The 9,199-nt window shown below is 35.7% G+C and overlaps 1 pseudogene; it reads right to left on the reverse strand.

The window, feature by feature from the left end:
* Positions 1-8,160: 8,160 nt before the first annotated feature.
* LOC106010903 (RWD domain-containing protein 1 pseudogene) lies at positions 8,161-8,892 on the reverse strand (annotated as a pseudogene).
* Between the last annotated feature and the right edge of the window lie 307 nt (positions 8,893-9,199).

Raw genomic sequence — 9,199 nt, forward strand, 5'->3', positions numbered from 1 at the left:
AGGTGTGATTGTGTGGACTGATTGTGTGGACTGCACCCTTCTGGGGACGTGATGAGCTTATGGACTCCATTTCCCTCCCACTCTGAAGCCCACAGAAACCTCCCTGCTGGAAAAAACCCCTTCTCTTAATTTGAATGACTCACATTTTTGCCTATTTTTTTAATCATCACAATATTTAGACTTTTTGAGCCTCAAAACTAGATATCAACAGTATTTTCTTTTTGTTATTTTTGTGTTTTTGTTGGTTGGCTCTGTTCTTGTTTTGCCTAACATTATTATTTGGCTGTGTACTTCAATAATAATAAAACTAAAGGTAAATAAAGTATATTTTTCATTTATTTGTTACACAAATTGAACGTACTGTCTTAGAGAATAATGAGCTACAAAGGAGACGACTTCCAGTCTAGAAAGGAATAACTTCCTTGTGTAGTTTATAGCCATTTTAGAGCTGTCTTGACTTTCATAGAATCTTATTTAGTATTCTCTTTCTGACCTTCCCTCTCATGCTAAGAAGTGTATCTAGTTTTTAACCCGCTGCCCTATGTTAGCTTTCTTCAAGGCTCTAGTCAAATGAAGAAATTTTTTAGGGATCCACCAGGTGTCAGTGTTGACCAGAGAAACTTTAACTTGCTTCATCCTGGAAACAGGTGTTAATAGTAATTTGATTCCTAAAATAGGAAGAGGGAAAAGTCAGAGAAAGAAACAAGTAGATAACCCCTTCTTGAACTCCCTTCAGCCCAAACTAAGAAATGAAAATCCTTCAGATGTTTTTACACTTCCACAAAGCCTAGTTAAGTGACAGGCAGGTGCTTCCGTTTCACTATTCAGAGGATAGTGTATTCGAAGCTTGGGACCTGGGCTCTACCCAGGTGTTTGCACTTAGAATGAAAGTGTCACTGACCACATTCGTTAATCAGTCTTCAAATTCTTTAAATATAAAATAAGAATTAAAATTTGGCAGTGCCTCTCAAATTGAAAATATAATCCTGCTTTAAAAATTTCAGAGAAGTAACCCACTGAGCAATTTACCTTCGGTAGCTATTTTTCTTTCTATACTCTTAATAATAATTACAATTAAAATGGATCTATGCAGAATTTATTTAAATGATTTCCTCTTTTGCTTTCAGATTTCCTTGTTTGGGAAAAATAGTGTAACATATATTTACATATGTGAGTAATAAAAGGAACACATGTGAACATCACTCAATTTTACAAAATAGAACATATTTCCTATCTTATTACCCAAAGGAAGTCAATCTTTTATTTCATCAAACTATAAAGATTTGAAGATTTTTCTCACAAAAGTTCTTTTTCCCCAAATTTTGGTTGTTGATTACATAAAACTTATCACAGCCACCTGTTTTGGAAGGCAGATGCAATAGTATGTTCCTCTCAGCTCATCCCCTACCCTCCATCACTAGAAAAATCAAGTTAATATTTAAAGTGCAGTTTTTAAACTTGTGTATTCTATTGCTGTGGCAAAACATCTGACTTATACAACTTAAAGGGGGAACAGTTTATTTTTGCCTGTGCTTTCAGATGACTACAGGCTCCAAAACAGGAACACTAGGGTGCAAGGTCATGGTAGAGCAAACCCGCCCTCTTTACCTTGCAAAGGTATCTTGCCTCCTACCAGAATGTTTTGTTACAAGCATCCGTGGTCTAATCTTTCTGAGGAGTGTACCATCTCAGGATCCAGTAACCTCTCCAGGAATCTTTCAATCCAGTCAAATTGACAATTACTTCACTGACATAGCCCAGAAACTTTATTTTAATTATTGTCGATATTAATTCTATTTAATATTCAATATAAATTGTTTATTTCAAATGGGTCATTGAGAAAGAACAAAATTTCATAGTGGGCCAGAGAGAAGAAAGCACTGGTGAGAATTTCTTTAAGGAAGGTGATATTTCCATGGAAAATTTCAGGACCTAGAATGCAAACATGTAATATTTGAGTTTACCTATCATTTTCTTAGTTTTCTATCACTGTGACAAAATACCTGAGAAAACCAGGCATTGTTATTATAAAAGGGAAGGTTTACTTTGGCTCAGGGTTTCAGAAGTTTCCTCCACGATCACTTGGCCCTGTTTTGGGGCAACTGTAGATCACAGCAGGAGCACGAGGCAGAGGAAGCTGCCTCCCTTGTGATGGTTGGGAAGTAGAAGAGAGAAAAAAGAAAGAGCTGAGATCCCAACATTCCCTTTAGGGAATAACATAAAGATCTTCCTTGCACCAAGTCCTATCCCCTAAAGTTCCTGCCGCCTCCTAGTAGCCCCACAGGTGGAGGACAAAGCTCTTCAACATATGGACATTTTAGGGACAATTTGGCACCAGCAGCCAGGAAATAAATTCTTCTACAGCACTTGAACTTTCCATTGAGGCTCAAATCATGTGAAGGTAGCACTTTGAGGAGTGAAAGGCCTAAGGTACTATTGGAGTAAGACAAAGGCCAAGAACAGAAAAGAATTTAGATAAAAGGAATTTGAGTAAAAAAAAAACCAAAAAAAACAAAACATGAGGAATCCCATAAGCCCACCATTTCTCACTCTGCTTAAGGTAGTTTTATGAAGTCACCAGAATTTAAAGATTACTAAAAAGGTTATCCTTATTATATTGAAAGATTGAGACCCAGAGAGATTTAGTGTATGAACGATACATATGCAGAAAAATAACATGCATTTATTGGAAATCTCAGAGTCTTCAAGGTTGATACACATAAATAATGAGGTTCACCAAAAAGGAGTTTTGATTCCCTAGGAAATTCATTTTCTTTAAGTTTCTTTGTGGATCACATTTCTTTTTAATAAAGCTTCTTGGAAGGTCTGGGACAATTCTCTCATTGTTTTAAACCTGAAAGTGCACTTTTCATTTGTTGGCTACTTTGGCAGCCTCCAAACCAATAATCTCTGCTGCTCTTCCTAAGGGTCAAGAGAAAACTCATGCTGGAAATGGAGCAGTAATTATACACTGACTGGGAAAATTGCCAGTCATTTCTGGTCTCTGACCCTCTCTACAAGGTGCCCAGTTACTATGACTTTGAAATTTATACCTTAATCATACTTCACATTTGACAGTATTTTGCATTTTTCAAAGCATATTTAAATAATCTTTTCCCTTGAACATTATCTCCATTGTAGCCTAGATTGCTATGGTAGATTATTATTAACTGTGTTATGGACATAGGAGTCTAGGTTTAAAAATTGTTAAAATTTCATGCTTAAAATCAAACAAAATTCAGAAAAAAATACATTTCTTGTGCTCAAAGCTGATGAGTGTTGGGATGTAGGAAGCTATTTTTTGTTACTAAATGTAACTTTGGTTTCATTGTTGATGATTTAACTCACCAAAGCAAATATCTTTCTAAGTTGCAAATTACAACTATCACTGCTTTCCCTTCTGTACTTATTCTTGCTTTCTCTATTTTTTTTTCCTTTACACACTGGGAAATAAATTCTGGGGAAGTTAGAATAAAGTGATGCATTAGTTGCTTCTGCAAAATGAATAGTAAAATTTGTGATGGGATTTTCAGCTCAACTTTCAAGTTTCTTCTTAAATAGAAGTGTTGAGATCATTATTCATGGAGTTGCACGATGCATCAAAAATTAAGATCCATGTGGAATGCTAACAGCATTTCCCCAAGTATGGTATTAATGAATGTTTTATTAAAGAGAAATAAAGATTCCATGTTCAAATCAGCCAAAGCCCTTTGTCAAAGTACCTGTCCCAGCATTTTATGTGTGTACTGAGGCACAGGATGATTCAAGAATCCATTACCCAATTTACTTTGCCACAGAAATTGTTTAACAGAAATGTGTTTGCTAAATTATATTGTGTGGAAAGTAATGCTACAGGAAAGAATACTGTGACGTCTCCAGAATATTTCCCCATCATCGTTCTTTCTAAGAAGTTCTCCACAGTTCCAAGTTCTAGAAGTGTCAAATCAAATGACAGTTGCATAGAGTCTTCATATAAATTTTTATAAATTAAGTTTTAAAACGTAAAAGGTTTAGTTTTTCTGGATTTATTCAATAAAATAGAGTGAGGGAATTTAATCTGTACTATATATCTGTGCATGTTACAAGTTGCCCACACTATAAAATATGAACATGGCAGAGTTCTAGAACTCCCTGAGCAAGATGACTGTGATGAAAATGGAAGAGGGCAAGTTCACAGAAAAATGTAATTTCCTCAACTGTTAGTGGAGAGGCTACAACTTGAACAATTGGAAATCCTGGTGGGCGTGTTTACTCCTTCAGCTTCTCTCTCCGGTTGAGACTGAATCTCCCTGGATACTCTTAAGGCCGATTGGGAGTTTAAGTTTCTCTCTGCAGCTTGCTGTGTGCAGTGATTCTAGTAGCAAATTGAAGATGTCCATTCCCAGATAAAGTGTGTCAGGTGGGACTGGGCGTTCAACTCAGGCTTTGAAAAGCAATGCTTTAACTCCTACCTCCTCAGTATCCTTACAACTGGTACAGTATGAAGAGAAACAAAATCAGTCATTTCACACACACCAGTGTTTGATGGTTGTAACCATAATGATTCCAAGTATTTTTCTGTGACTTTGGAATTTCAGAGCACTTTCACTTACTTTCACACTCACTCTAACTTCATAAGAAGTTGTGCACAAAGCAGGGGCCGTGATGTCACTGACATCAGAGATCAGTTGACTGATTTAGAGTGGGGCGGGCACTGCTCAACAGAACTTGGATCCATGATCTTTCTGCTCAGTGTTTTGTTCTTCGCTATACATACCAGCCTACTTGGAATAAGGCACCATTTCTGAAGTAACATCATGATAAAATATTTATTTATCTTAATAATAATATTTATTTATATTAATAACTATTTATTAGTTTTGGAAGCCATTGTGTTAAGTTCTGACTTAATGCAAAGGCAAAATAAATTGTGTTTACATGTCTCTAGAACAGGGTTAAGAACTTTATATCAACTTTGTATGACAATTGAAAAATGTCCTCTTTTCTTAAAATATAACCATATTCAGATTTTAAAATTGTAAAATTTTTTTAAAATTCAGATTTTCTCATATATAATAATCTTCAGTGTTTGAATCAAAGTCTTTTGACAGTTGCATATATCCATGCAACATCACCCAAGACAAGGTATAGAATGTGTCCTCTACTCCTTAGCAGTCAACTTACACTCCTCACCAGCCCAGGGAGAAAATTTTTAATTTATATTACCTTAGCTGCTCTTGGACTTCCTCTAATTGTAAACACATATTAGATGATCTTATGTATCAGGGTTATTTTACTCAATAATTTTTTAAAATTTAATTTTAATTACAGTGTGTCAGTTGTGCATGTTCATGGGCTTCAGTGTGATATTGCCACATATGCATGGAGCATGCGTCGATCAAATCAACACATTACTTTCTGACATTTTTCCATGTTATGTTTCAATGGTTTGTTCCTTTTAGTTGTTAGTGATATTCTATTTATATACTATAATTTATTTTCCCATCTGATATTGATGATTTTATTTTATTTACAACGATTTTTGTAGATGTTTGCTTTTGCTTCTGTAGTAAATGCCTAAGATTAGAATTCCTGGGCCATAAGGCAGGTGTAGGTTTAACATTATAGGGAGAAGACATTTTTCCATTTTATTTCTGCCAACAGCAATATGTGAGAGTTCTGGTTGCTCCATATTTCCAGAAGTTTGCTGTTGTTGGTCTGTTTAATTTTAGTCATTCTATATGGTATAAAACAATATTTCCTTTAGGTTTCACTTTCAGTTTTCCTGATAATTGATGAAGTTGAGCAACTTTTCAGGGTTTAGTGATTATTTGCTTATATTATTTTGTAGAGTGAATCAGCTTTTTAATTTCTATAAAAATCATGTTGATACTCTTTAATTAGACCTGTGGCAAATCTGTGAGTAAAACAATGGAGAGCTTAACAATATGGTATCTGCCATACATGAGCATTGGCCACCTGTCTTTTTATGTCTTAATTTCTCTCACTATTGTTTACTGCTTTCCAGGGTAGAAGTTTCTAGAATGTTATTGTAAATAATATATCAGTAGAGTTTATTTTCTAATTACTTTCTGCTAACATATACATATATGGTTTTTTTTTCTATTTTGATCATATATCTTGTGCCCTTGCTAAATTAATTATTTCTTGAAAATTTTGGTAAATTACAATCCCCTAGAATTTTTACTATGTGCAATCATGTTATTTTGGATAAAGAGATTTTTTTCCAATTTGATTGCCTTTTATTTCTCCATACAAAGCTATGACCTCCAAAATAGAAATAGAAATAGCAGATATTCTTGTCCTGTTTCAGCTTTTATGAAAAAATGTATTCTACTGGTTCACCACTAATTATAATGATATTTATAAGGTTTTTATAGTTATCTTTTAACAGACTTAAGTTCCCTTTTATTCTGTTTTTTCTGAGAGATTAAAAAAATCTTGAATGGTTGATCTAAGCATGCTTCGAGATACTCATAATTTATCTGTTTGCTTATGTTAACATCATGACGTGCATTGCCTATTTTCATGTGTTAAAACAACTTTTGCACTGTATTTGGAGTTTATGCCTTTTATGTGTGGCTGAGTTAAATTTGCTCATTTGCTTAAAGATTTTATTTCTGTATTCTTAAGGATTGATTATGTTTTTTCCTTGATAATACCGTTGTTAGAGCCTCTCAGAGTTGAAGCCTATCCCACGAGGAAGAGGTCCCTGTCAGCCCTCATGTTCTCCTCTCAGCCTTTGGAACTCTCTCTTTTACACATGGTGAGGGGGAGCAGATTTGCTCTGTTGTTGGAGACCCTTGTGGTTGTTTGATGATAACCTGTGTGAAGGCATTAAACATCCTTAGAGGCTTGAGTGAGACAGTGGCTTCCTTTTGTCCCTCTGCATGGGATGAAGGCGCCTTTGGTTCTTCTCTCCTACAAAAGGCTCATCAGTTCTGGTTTTAAGTTCATTTAGATTTCTTTGCCTCAACATTTTTGAGTGTTTTTTTTAAACTATGATGTTATGATGTAACTAGATTGCTTTCACTTTTAAGATAGGAGTGGTGATTTTATTAACTTTCTGCCCTCTGTCCAGAAGACTAACACAGAATATACTACCACTACCCCCATATTATGAATGAGGAAACAGAGCTTACAACTATAAGCTGATAATCACGGATCTAACTTATCTGACTCCATTATCTATTTGCAGTGTCCATACTCATCACTTTACATGTACAGAAGAAAAAATAAAGAATTACTTTTTGGGGCAGTAAATCACACTCTAGTTTTGCCCTTTCTTAAAACATAACTGCCTTGATTGGCAAATATTTTCTAAATTAATTCTATATTGACCTACATTGATCCACCAAGAATCTGAAAGCATATTCATGGAATACTCACAAAAGAGTCCCCATTTACTTTGTGCTAAACACAAGTGCAGAGAAAACTCAGCATGCACTCTATCAACACCTCTGAGAATAAATCAAGCCTTTGTTTGAAATGAAATACAGACTTCTGAATCGTTAACTTTAAAGAGAAGAAAATCTGTTTTTCTGTATATTCATTGCTAGAATGTTATAGTATCCAGGACAGCATTTTTGCATGCTTTCATACAGTTGGAAAATTTTTGTGAAAATGCAATCAAAATAGAATACAATCTTGGCATCTTTTTTTTTATAGTGATGACATCCATTTTATTCCTGTGTATAATCTGGGCTTCTGATTCTGTTAAAACTTAAATTTACTGTGTCAAAAGGCTGGAATCCAGGTTTAATTTCCTATTTATCTCAGTATTTTAACACTTTATATGAAAGACAACATTTGGAATCCAAAAGTAACTATCATCTCCAGGATAGAAAACACAAGTTATTTCTGTTTCTTACACATATATCCATATGCACATGGCCGCAACCCGTCTTCAAGTCTTGGTGTTATAGGTAGGATCTCCCTCCAGCATTAAATAATGTTAAATATGTAAACTTCTGTTCACCAGTAAGAGGAAGTGAACATTTTATCTTGAAGTTCGTCAGTTTATTAAGTTCAATGATGAAAGTTATCAGAAGAATATTCTCCTGAGAGTTATTTTTTCTTAGAAAAAAAATAAAGGAAAATTAAAAGCCTCTCAGCACAGCCACAGATGCTGTGGCTGTGGAGCTCTCCGGAGATGGTGCATCAGTCCTCTGAGTCTCTCCCTGGGCCAGCAGGGCTGTAGTCTGGGTCGTCCTCAACATCCTCCAGCTCCAAGTCATCCAGTTCCTGGAACAAAGACTCACTTACTTCCACATTATTTCCAGCATCCTCCAAGAACTGGATAGCAGATGTGTCAAGATTATGATCAGTTTCAAACAGCTGTTTGCTACTTAATTTATTTTTTCCTGCTTGCTCTTCTTCTTTTATCCATTTCTTTTTAATTTCCAAGAGTTCTGCATCAAACTTGTCTTTCCAACATAAGAAATTCTCAACTGTAACAAGGGTGCCATGGAATAATTTCTTCTCTGCTTCTTCTGCTTCTTTTTCTTTTAGTTTCTTTTCTTCCTCTCTTCTTGTTTTTATCTGATCTACTATTTCATTTAATTTTTCTTGCACTGCTGTCACTAGAGTAAAGATCATGACCACACCAAGATTTTCCTCAGCCTGTAATGCTAATAATTTTCAAATGCCTATGACATCATTATCTTCTAGGTTTTCCTGGGAAAATATTTCATGAAGAGGAGCTTCATGTGGGTATTTTTCACTGTATGTAAACTTGAGGGCAGTCTGGACAGTTTCATCATTTGCTCCAGCCTCAGATGCCACAGTGATGGTGAAGCTGGGTGGATTTTCTGATGATACTGTGAAGGAGTCGGGGTAGATGGACTCCAGGGCCTCCAGCTCCTTTCGCTGCTCCTCACTGTAGTCTGTCATCGGGGCCCTGGCTGCTGCCCATGGAGCACGCCGACGCTGAGGCAGCACGCCACAGCCGAGTCCCGAGGCCTCCGGCCCGGCCGGCCTCCAATCTTGGCATCTTTTAAATGGGAAAGATAATTAACAAAACAATGTGTTATAAATGAAGACAAGATTTGTCTTTCTTACTCTGTTGTGTTGTGTCTGGGAGAGCATACAGGGACAATGGCTTTCTTCTCATTATAAATTACCCCCAAGTACTTTTCAGCTAGACTCAATGAAGCCCCTTTTCTATCTACTAGTTAAATCATCCTTTTTTTCTCTTTAT

This window comes from Heterocephalus glaber, unplaced genomic scaffold, assembly GCF_053883595.1.
Source record: "Heterocephalus glaber isolate CG9 unplaced genomic scaffold, H.glaber_assembly_v1.0 deba00001600, whole genome shotgun sequence".
In the NCBI taxonomy this organism is placed as follows: Eukaryota; Metazoa; Chordata; class Mammalia; order Rodentia; family Bathyergidae; genus Heterocephalus; species Heterocephalus glaber.